At 35.8% G+C, this 11,553-nt stretch overlaps 1 long non-coding RNA gene across 1 annotated transcript in view; it reads left to right on the forward strand.

The window, feature by feature from the left end:
• Window positions 1–11,553, forward strand: part of LOC128249796 (uncharacterized) — a 308,813-nt gene that overhangs the window by 222,971 nt on the left and 74,289 nt on the right. The window lies entirely within an intron of this gene.

Below are 11,553 nucleotides of genomic sequence, written 5' to 3' on the forward strand. Positions count from 1 at the left end.
AGTGTGTATGTCCACATGTGTATGTATGTGTATAAATATATATATATATATACATGTATGTATGTTGTGTGTATCTATGTGTATATGTGTGTTACTGTCTCCTTGCCTTGGCATCACAAGATAGTTGTAAATGAGTGTCTCTGTCATGCAAGCAGTGTCCTTCATTTCCAATCTTTTGTGAAAACACATCTGATCATGGGGAAATATCTTACTTGGAAACATTCATAGAGAATTTGCCTCTACAAATTTCATCCAACCCATGCAAGCATGGGGAAGCAGATATTAAAATGATTATGATGATGACAATATATATATATATATATATATATATATATATAAATTTACCTTGTAGTCAACACTCAAAGAAATCATCATAAAATATTGCTGGAATATTTCCACCTCAGATATTTCTGTTACAGTCTTTTATGTCAGCACCATTACCCAAAGTGACTCCTACCCCAACTCTACACCTAGGTCAGTGTTCCACAACACCCCCATGTACATACATACACCCCTTCTTCTATTTCAGCTATTCACCATTATTTCTATTCAGGTCTTTATGAATATGTTTAATTAAATATTTCCATTGAGTTTTTCATGGAATCTACTCAATTTCTTTTGATTATGTCTTTTAACAAGAACAACAAAATGGAAACAAGATGAAGCATAGAAAGAAAAAAAATCACCATTCACCAACCATTTGTGTAAAACTGCATTTTTTTTCTTCTGTTTTTTTTTTTTTGTCTTTTAAGGAAATATTAATTTTCAATGGGCATTATTGAATTTGGTGCTAGACATGTTGCATGTTTGGCTGCCATGTTGAAGCTCTACAGATAAAGTATGTTGATATGTTGGTTGTGATCACATGATCAGTTACTCTGAAAATGAAGCCAGAAACAGTCATCACTTTTTTTTTTTTATATATATTTTATTGTTGTAGGGAAATATAAATTGTGACAAAACAAGAAAGAAGGAAAGGATAAAAAAAACTGGTCTGAGAGTGAGAGAAGGAACCATGATTTATTTCCTTACTATCACTTGTTGAAAACACTTAGGGGTAAAGTTGTTGTTTAACTCCAAGTCAGACCTTATCGTGCAAAAGTCTGCTACCTTTGACTATCTAGCCGTTTGAGACATAGTTTATCGTGGACCACCACAGCTAGTATATTCATCTTTTCTTTTAAAGACAGTAATATAATCTAACAGATTTTGGTGCTATTTCCAACATGCCGAGCAACCACATAGAGGCTGCCTCATTGTATCTGGACAGGACTTAGCATGAGTCTTAATATGGTTACTCAACCTGTTAGAAATAGGACCCAAATTTCCCTCAAATCTCATTCGTTGTGGGCTTACTAAAAAAAAATCATTATTGCTGTTGTCGTTATTATTATTAAGGCAGCAAGCTGGTGGAATCATTAACATGCTGAACAAAATACTTAGTGCTATTTCATCCATCTTTATGTTCTGAGTTCAAGTACCACCGAGATTGACTTTGCCTTTCATCTTTTTGGGATTGATAAAATAAGTACCAGTTATGCATTGGGGTTGATGTGATCGACTTAATCCCTTCCCCCTAATTTGAGGCCTTGTACTTCCAGTAGAAAGAATTATTATTATTATTATTATTATTATTATTATTATTATTATTATTAAGAGCATTGCTCATCAATGTTGTTATCATAGTTATTATCATCATCATTGTTTTGACACCCATTTTTCCATACTTGCACTGGTCAGACAAAATTCATTGAGAAAGATTTTCTATAACCGGATACCTTTCCTGTTGCCAACTTTCATCTGTTTTCAAGCAAGATAATATCCCCCACACACAAACACACAGAATGGGCTTCTTTCAGTTTCCATCTACACTAGGCATTGTTCAACCTGGAGCTATAGTAGAAGAAGCAACTGAACCAAAGATCATGTGATTTGGAGACAAACTTCTTAATCACAAAGCCATGCCAATTGTACTAATTACAAAGGGACTGATGGAGACATTCCTTAACAGCCATAATATTGCTACTTCAGCTTGTTCAATGTAATTCCTTAGCTAAGTCAGTGTAATTCCTTAGCTTTTCAGCTCACTTCTATACACCATTATAATCATGTGATATTGTTATGTCAATAATTAAGTACACTATCGTCACTTTTGTCATAGGAAATCTTGTCAAGTTTATTGTGTGTTGTTTAATGTTCTCTCTCTTTCTCTCTGTGCTAAAGTTTCATAATTACAATTCAGTGTCATTTTCTAAGACAGGTAATTCTTATTTTAATTATTTTTATTTCATGCTTTCATTGCACTATTGAGTGCAGCTCTGTGGGCCTCACATCTATGCTGCATTTTGTTTTGGTTTTGGACTTAGTACTCTACATAAAGAATATGCATATGTATAAGTTTTGTGGAGTGAGGTTTAGTTATGTATTTACCTACTTGTTTTTTTAATAATTCCCAAATAACCTTTTATCAAAGAGATTGTTTCTTTTTCTATCCACACATTCTGGTTATCTCTGTTTCCAGATCTTTACATTTCAGTAATTTCTTCGTGAGATATATTATCATCTGTTGGAAATAGACATCTTCCTCTTCTTGCTTTTTATGACCATCATCGTTATCATCATCGTCATTATTACTGCATTCACTCTGATCACTATGGAATTTTATGTCTCTGTTAGTTTGGCCATTTTTTGGTCATTTTTGCCCTTATTGGGAACCATGTGCATTAAATGTTGTTGGCAGCCTTGACATGAAATTGGCCTGCAATGTAGGGGTGTGGTTCTTTTCCTTTTATTGTAACCCCACTGCAAAGTTATATCATTGTTAAACCTTTGTTGTTTTAATAAATCCATAATTTCATTCAATAAAGGAACATGGATTCTAATAATGACTTCTTAATGTTCTCATTGGAATGGGATGCAAGTATAGAAAGAGGCAGGAGAAGGAGAGAGATAATGATGCCACTGTAGTTTCATAGGGCAACGACATCATGGTAACAGCTACCATTGCTACTCCCACAACAACCAAAATGATTAATGTTACAACTGCTTCATTGACATCACACCATCAACATGCAAATGAAAAAATTTACTCAGACCTTTGTAGCAATAACAATATCAACAGAGATCACAAAATAAAAATCATCATTCACTCATGCAACCATACACTGAATGTCCTATTTGCTTGAAACCAAGAAAAATGAAAAAAGCAGTTAAACATTATATGTCTTGGCATGATGATACTTCTAACTGAAGAAATGAGCAGCACCAAGAAAGAAAGGACATTACTTTCTTGATGCATTGATTGTAGAGACTGGAAGTTGCATTATCTGACAATGGAACAAATCAAAAAGAGCCTGGAAATGGTATGGTCTGTCATGGAGTATGTAACAAGAGGAAAACAGCATAAAACAAAAGAGATTTGTGGACATCTGCATCAGCAAGCAACTAGTCAAAACATTGATCACAACCACATGCATATCCCAAGAATTTTGATGAGCCCATTTATACAGAATAATAAGCGACCAAAATCAGTCACCAATGTCCTGACCCATAGGGACCAGGCAATAGTAGTGGCGATGGTAGTGGAACACAAAAAAGTTAAAGAACTTAAGCCCCTTCACTCACCCACAACCACTTACGGCAGAACCAAACAGAAATGTCACTAGAGTTCTGATGGCCACATGTGCTGATCTTTCTGGCTTCACTGAATATTTCTGTTTTAAAGGGTGTGTTTAGATGGGGTTGGTGGCTAAGGGTGGGAAATACAAATGTTACATTTGTGAAAAAGCAATAGATTCATTGTCACTTCTCCTTTACCCCATGAAGGAAAAGACGAGAACTGAGTATGTCACTCTATCACAGCTACCAACGTCCCAAATATTGCTCTTGTTGCTGTTGTAGCATCAGCAGCTGCTACAGCAAAAAGCATAACCTCAATTTCTGTAACTGACATACCCAAAGAATTGTTGGTGAAATGTTCCTTGCAAACATAAAACCAGGAAGAAATGCCAGCAGGTATGGACATAACTTCAATACTACCTGCTGCCTCATATTCAGAAGCTGCCAAAGATGATGTGAAAGCATCCAAAATAAGCAGCAGAGAGTGGAAGGGAATGACAATGAAGAAGATGGGTGGCACAAGAAAACTTGCCATTTGACCACCAAAAGCTCAGTTTTTGGCAATGCCAAGACTGTCAAATGCAAAAATTGCTAAATATACAACCCAGCCAACAGGCCAGCAACAATCACAATGACTAGAATACCAACAACAGTAAGAGCTACAACAACAACTGCAACAGCTACAGCAACAATAACAACAACAGTAGCAGCAAAAGGATCTACAGAAATAATAACCATCACCATTGCCATTACCATCATCTATATCATCAGTCTGGCTAGATTAAACAGACTTATAACACACAAGTAGTCAGTCAAAACAACTAGATATAGTTGGCAAAAAAAAAAAAACTCACCTTGGATGTATCATACTTCTACCTAATGAAACATCATACCATGTACTCTGACCTGCAATGGTTTATTATATAGAGTACAGTGTGATAGCCTTGGCAGATAGTATTTTCTCTCCTGTCTTTTCTGTATTCTTATAAACTCTGACGTGATTTTAGCAACAAAAGCAGGTAGTATTGACTAATACTTATGTTGTGGGGTGTGAGAGCAATAGCATATTAACTAGGGAGCCAACATTTTTTTTTAAATGGTTTAATCAATTAATATTTACAACTCTAATGGAAAGAAAAAATAATCATAAGTGTTAATGATAATTCTCCTCAAAGGCAAAGGAGATGTTTTCCCAAATTAATATTCTAAATTGTTTTATCAGTGAACTTTTTTTACACTGAAAACTTACACATTCTTTCAGTCAATTCAGTTTCACATAAATACAAATTAGATTACATTTTGCTGAAGAGGTCTAATAAGGCTGAGACATGTTTACAGATGTTTTATATGTACCTATTCAATTTTTCAACAATTTGAATTTTGGACTTGTCTCCCTTGCCTTTCATGACAAGAACAATTATTAAACCTTTAGCATTCAGATTACTGTCAAATGTATTGCGTATTAGTTCACATTGTTTTAAATTATTCCTTACATTATTGCACAGCTTTGAGATATAGTTTGATATAGTTGTTTACCTTTAGAATGATATTGTTGGGTAGATGTGAGAAGCCAGATTTGGCCAGTTTGAATGTAAAACAGGTAGAATATTTGGGAATATTTGGGCCAGTTATGAACTAAAGGGTTAATGCTAATGAACTTTTCTCTTTTCATTGTGAGTATAATTTTAATTAATTAAACTTTTTTTTTTTTTTTTGCTCACTAAATTAAGTATGTCAGCTTCCTCTTAACAAAGTATGTTAGCTTCCTCTAGATTAAGTATGTCAGCTTCCTCTTCTACATGCTGAATGCATTTCTGGGAAAATTTAATGATTGGAACATGACAGTTGATACTCTGTACTCGATTAGTGTTTAAAACTAATAAAACTGCTGATGTTTGTTTGTTTTTCGGCTCCCTGATCTATGATTAAAAGCATTGCAGCCATGACAGTCCCATCTTTTTTATGCAAAGTGTTCCCTGCTTTGCATTAACCAATATGTCATTTTTTTTTTAATCATTTTTTTGTGGGTGGAGGGTTGTATGTTTTTTTCCCTGTCAGATTTTGATCTGAGATAGATTTAGATGTTATTTTTAATAGTTCATGAGACCATAAAAAGGTTCTTCAATAGCTTGGGACTAATGAAGTTGTTGTTTAGCCCCAGTTAAGCTCTGCTTGAATAACTTTTTGATCAAAGATATTTCAGCCCTGTTGTATTTTTTTTATTTTTTTATTTTTTTTACTGAGTGTGAGGGATAATGGTTTTAAAATGGTGTTCTGTGGTAAACATGTCTGAATGTCTGTGAGTGATTGAACATGCAGTAACAGGGGACTGTGTGGGTGGGTTGGAACTTATTGCAGTAAAAAACTGTATTCTTCATATGTACCGATGGTTTTTCATTTTGAGTATTTGAGTTTTGTTGAGTTGACAGTGGGCTGTGATTATGTGAAGTGTATTTTTTGTGCATCATCCTAGGTATAACTTTAAACCGCATACAGTAGAGGTGTAGTGGAGCCCTGGCTCAGGAGTTACAGGGTTTTATGGTATGTGGGGCCACCTCTTAGCCACTGTTGTTCCCACATTTACTCTGATACAAAATAATAGCACCTGTTAAGGTCTTAGCTATGGGTTAATTAGCATGTTATAGAAGAAATTCCAAGCAAAATCCATCACTGCCTTGTGAGACAAAAATGTTACAGAATTCAAGCTCGATAGCAAATCAAGGAGTGGGAGCCCCCAGGCATTCCAATATCCTCTTTGACACCCTTCCAGAAACTCTAGGGTGAGTGGAGCTCTCCAGCCCTGTAAGGCAATTCATCTGGGAGATGACCACTCCAATGTAAAACCTAAAGCTTGCTAGTCACCTCAGCTGTCTTAGACTACTCAGCCTGTGTGGTCAGATCTTCAAGTCTATAGAGTGTGATGAGATTGCGTGGATTGGTGACACTCATTTTGAAACTACTATATGCAGGTAAGAAGAAAAGCCCTGTAGCAATAGAGAAAAGACAAAAATACTGGAACTGGATGGTACTGGCAGTTTCTGCCTTGACTCCACATCTCGGCTCTTCTTCATAATCTTTGAATTTTACTATGGTTTGTTGTGGAGAGATTAGATGACCCAGGCTAGACTAACATTTATCTATGATAGATATAATGTACTGTTTTCCCCCCCCTCTCTCTCTCTCTCTCTCTCTCTCTCCCTCTCTCTCTCTCTCTCTCTCTCCTGATCAAACATTGTGTCTGTGAATATTCTTGGAGCATTTTATTTACTGTGTTTTTTGTGTAATATGAATATTACGGAGATGTGTGTGCGTGTGTGGTAAGTACATTTGTGTTATTCTGTGTGATGGTTGTTTGTATTGGATAATTTTTGGTGTTACTTATGTAGAACGGAGACGGTGGGTTTGGTAGGTGCTACTTTTTAGTCTGTTTGGTGCCAGGTTTCTATATGGTTGCTATAGAGTTTAAATTGTGCAGCTGTGTCTTGGGAAATGCTGTTATTATTAGTACCATTATTATTATAATTAACTTTGTCACTATCACCATCATTATCATCATCATCATCATTATCATCCCACAACCATTACCACCTGCTGTTACCATCACTATCACCACAACCCTCACAACCACCACCTGTAACATCATTGTTATCCTTATGAAAAGAAGAAATGAAAAAGAAGTAAATAAACAGAGAAAAATAACTTTTTTTAATGAAGTTTCTCAATGTTTTTCAGAATTGATACTCTACAATTTCTTACACAGAACCTATCAATTCATTGGTCATCTTTGAAACAGTTTTGCTGTGCTGGTGGTTGCAGCCATGGTTGTGCTAGTATTGGTGTAGTAGTAATTGTAAGAGCTGTGTTGTAGTGATTGTATTGGTGGTTTTACTGATTATTATTATTATTCTGCTACCAGAAGGCAATGAACTTGCTGAGTCATTACTGCACCCGACAAAATGCTGAGTGGCTTTTCTTATGGCTCTTTACATTCTCAGTTCAAATGCTGCCAAACTTGACCTTGCCTTTTACCCTTTCAGGGCCAGTAAACTAAGTACAAGTTGAGCACTGGGTCAATGTAATCGACTTCTCCCTCCTCTCAAAATTGCTGACCTTTTACCAAAATTAGAAAGAATTATTACTATGGTAGCTGTTATTGTTGTTCGGTGGTTGTACTTGCATTGGTGGATCTAATTGAGATTTTAGATGCGGTGTTATTTTTGATGTCCTGTTGATGCAATATTTATGTCAGTTGTGGTGTCCTATTAACATGTGATGTGATAATTGTGACTATGTCTGCGTGTATCTAAATAAACACATACAAACACAACACACTAGCTACCTAAACACACAGAAACACCATGTATCTATGCATCAATCTACTCATATCCATCATCTACTTCTACACACACATATATACCATCTATCTCTGCATAAATATACAGCAGCTACCTACAAATATACATATATACATTTGACTATGTGAACAGGACACTCTAGTTTTCTTTTGATGTCCATTAATACCAATTTGTTCACACATCTAGCAAAGTGTTGCACCTACTTTAATCATGAACAATACGCAAAATCCTTAAAAATAGTAACTTCTGACCTCTCATAGTGACCTCGACATATACAACGCTGTCATAATAATGATAATAATCCTTTCTGCTAAATGCACAAGGCCTGAAATTTGGTGGGAGGGGACTAGTCAATTACATAGACTCCAATACTCAACTGGTACTTATTTAAGTGATCCTGAAAGGTTGAAAGGCAAAGTCAACCTTGGTGGAATTTGAACTCAGAAGAAATAGCCCTAAGCATTTTGTCTGGCACTGTAAAAATTCTGCTGGCTTGCTAATAATGATAATGATAATAATAATCCTTTCTACTATTGGCATAAGCCCTGAAATTTGGAGGAGGGGGATAGTCGGTTACATTGACTCCAGTACTTGACTGGTACTTATTTTACTGACCCCAAAAGGATGAAAGGCAAAGTCAACCTCAGTAGAATTTGAACTCAGAGTGTAGCGAGAGAAAACATGTTGCTAAGCATTTTGCCTGGCATGCTAACGGTTCTGCCAGTTCACTGCTAATGATAATTATAATAATGTGGTGAGGGGGGGGGGCTAGTAGAAGATACTTGTCTAGGGTGCTATGTTGTGAGACTGAACCCCTGAACCTGGGCCCACATGGTTGGGAGGCAAACCTCTTACCACACAGCCACACCTGTGCCTTCACAGCCACACCTGTATCATCACAGCCATGCCAATATGTGTATGAAGAAATTAAAATAAAAAAATATGAAAGAATAAGAGTGGAAAGGGAGAAACCTTAGGAAACTTTGCAACAAATCCAATAACAATGCTGGAATGCGATGAGAGAGTTGCATGTGAGAGAGAGAGAGAGAGGGGGGGAACTATGTTTCATGGTTCTTTGTGGGCTGGTGAGGAGGAATTTGTAAATATAAGACATGTTTAAATGAAGCCTTATAGGAGAATGGGGGCGGCAATTGTGGCAACAATGGTGTTTAGTTATGATGATGATTGTTGTGATGTTGATGTTCTACACATTTCTGTTATTGTTATTCATGCATTGCTAATTCCTTTGCATATAAATTAAAGATCCATAATAGTACTGGCAAGCAATAATATGTAAATACACGTGTGTGTGTTTGTGTATGAATGCATGCATGTTTATGTACTTGTATGTGCGTGTGTATTTATGTTTGTATATATATTTATTCATATATGTGTCTGTGTGCCTATATGTATATATATATATATGTTTGAGTATATGTATGCTTATGTTTGTGTGTGTGTGTGTGTGTGTGTGTGTCATTATTTTCTGTTCCACCCATTTCCTAAATGTTAATTATATACATTCCACCTGTACACATTCTCTGTGATTGTTTTCAGATGTTTCATTAATGGAAAAATAACCTTGTTTCATGTTGTTTCTTCCCCTTTTACTTTTGTCTTTTCACCCACTGACATTGACTGTTTTGATTAATTAAAACATCTTGGATGTTTTCTGCCAAAGTAATTCTCTTCAAAACTATACTGGAAGGTTTCATGTTCAAACAGTTTTCTTCAAATTTCATTAGTTTTCCATGGATGTTGTCAGAAATTTCAGCTTTGTTTGTAACCTCTAGGATATACCATCCATTACAAAGGAGTCTCTATGTAGTTGCTCAGTCTTTTAGAAATCACAGCTAAATCTCCCTCAATTTACACCCTATTGTCTTGAAATGAAATATGGTTGGGAAAAAGACATTGGATAATATATTTCTTGACACCCCTAAAAATACAGCTTTTTTCCCATTTGCTGAGTCTGGAGGAGGAGGAGGCAGTGCCCATGGCCTCTGTAGGCTTGCTGAAACCAGTGAGTTTGATTCTCATAATGTTTCATTTAAACTGGTTCCAGGTCAGCAAATGCAGGAAAGACATCAGTATGGAAAAGATTGTGGAGAATTGATATTCTAGGAAGAAAGTAATTATTGCAGGACTAGGGGATAAGGGGCAGGGATGCGATGAGGGTGACAAGAGGTGGGGAGATGAGTGGGCTAGAGGTATGTGAGTTGAAAGAGTTTTAAAGTAAGCCAGCTCCAAAGAACGAAGGTCATTAGAGTAGCAATAGGAAAGACAGAGAAGGGACAGTATGCTTATGGGGCTGGAACATTTTGATTAATGACTTAATACTTATTGGCTCTTCTGAATGTGGTCTCTATCGACAGGCTGCAATGTCATTGTTCATAGGTCTGATTTGAGAATAAATAATGATAATAATAATAACAACTGGAACTTTCTTTAAAGATTTGCAAAGGAAATGGACTATGTTCTACTGAAGATTTTTTTTTTTTTGTACAGACATGACTGTGTGGTTAAGAAGCTGACTTTGCAACCAGATGATTTTGAGTTCAGTCCCATTGTCTTTTACAAAGGTCCTGGGATGACCAATATCTTGTGAGTGATTTTATTAGACAGAAACTGAAAGGAGCCCATCGTGTGTGTATGTGTGTGTGTGTGTGTGTGTGTGCACACATGTGTGCATGCACATGTCTGTGTCCTCCACCATCACTTGACAACCAGTGTTGGTTTGTATATGTTCCCATAACTTAGCAGTTCATTTAAACAGAATGGTAGAATGAGTACCAGCTTAAAAATAAGTAGTGGGGTCCCTTTGTTCAACATAGCTGCAGTTTAATGACTAAAACAAATAAACTGTAAAAGGTAAAAGATTTATACAATCAACAGTGTCTTCTGAGAGATTCCAACATGTTAGTTTTTAAAAATTATTTGCGCACTTCGATACAGAGTTGAGACTTCACAATACAGTATAAATTCCAAATACTCTGAACTTTGTTAAACTCTGTGTGAGTTACTCTATGTGATCACTCGATCTGATAGAAAAAGCAGCCAATTCCCTATTGGATAACATCCTGCTGTCTTTGAAAAAGAAGGACACATTGGATCATATTGTCAACTAAGCCAAACCCAAAAGAGTTGGAATGGTCACAGCTGGAATGCCTTTGATCAGAAGTCTACTTCATGAGACCTGACGTAGGCTTCATTGAGGCCTAAAAATATTTTGTTTGATTATTGATTTTATAAGTTAAACAAGAGCTTAATTAAAATGTTAGGAAGGTTATTCTAATAATAATAATATTAATATTATTAATAATAATAATAATAATAATAATAATAATAATAACTCTTTCTATTATAGGCACAAGGCCTGAAGGCTTTGGTGGTTTGGGACTAGTTAATTACATTGACTGTAGTGCTTCACTGGTACTTAATTTATTAATTCCGAAAAATAAAAGGCAAAGTCTACCTCAAAAGAATTTGAACTCAGAAGAAATGTTGCTAAGTATTTGTCTGATGTGCTAACAATTCTGCCAGCTTGCCACCAAATAATGATAGTAATGATAATGGTTTC

Source organism: Octopus bimaculoides, chromosome 18 (assembly GCF_001194135.2).
Source record: "Octopus bimaculoides isolate UCB-OBI-ISO-001 chromosome 18, ASM119413v2, whole genome shotgun sequence".
Classification (NCBI taxonomy): domain Eukaryota; kingdom Metazoa; phylum Mollusca; class Cephalopoda; order Octopoda; family Octopodidae; genus Octopus; species Octopus bimaculoides.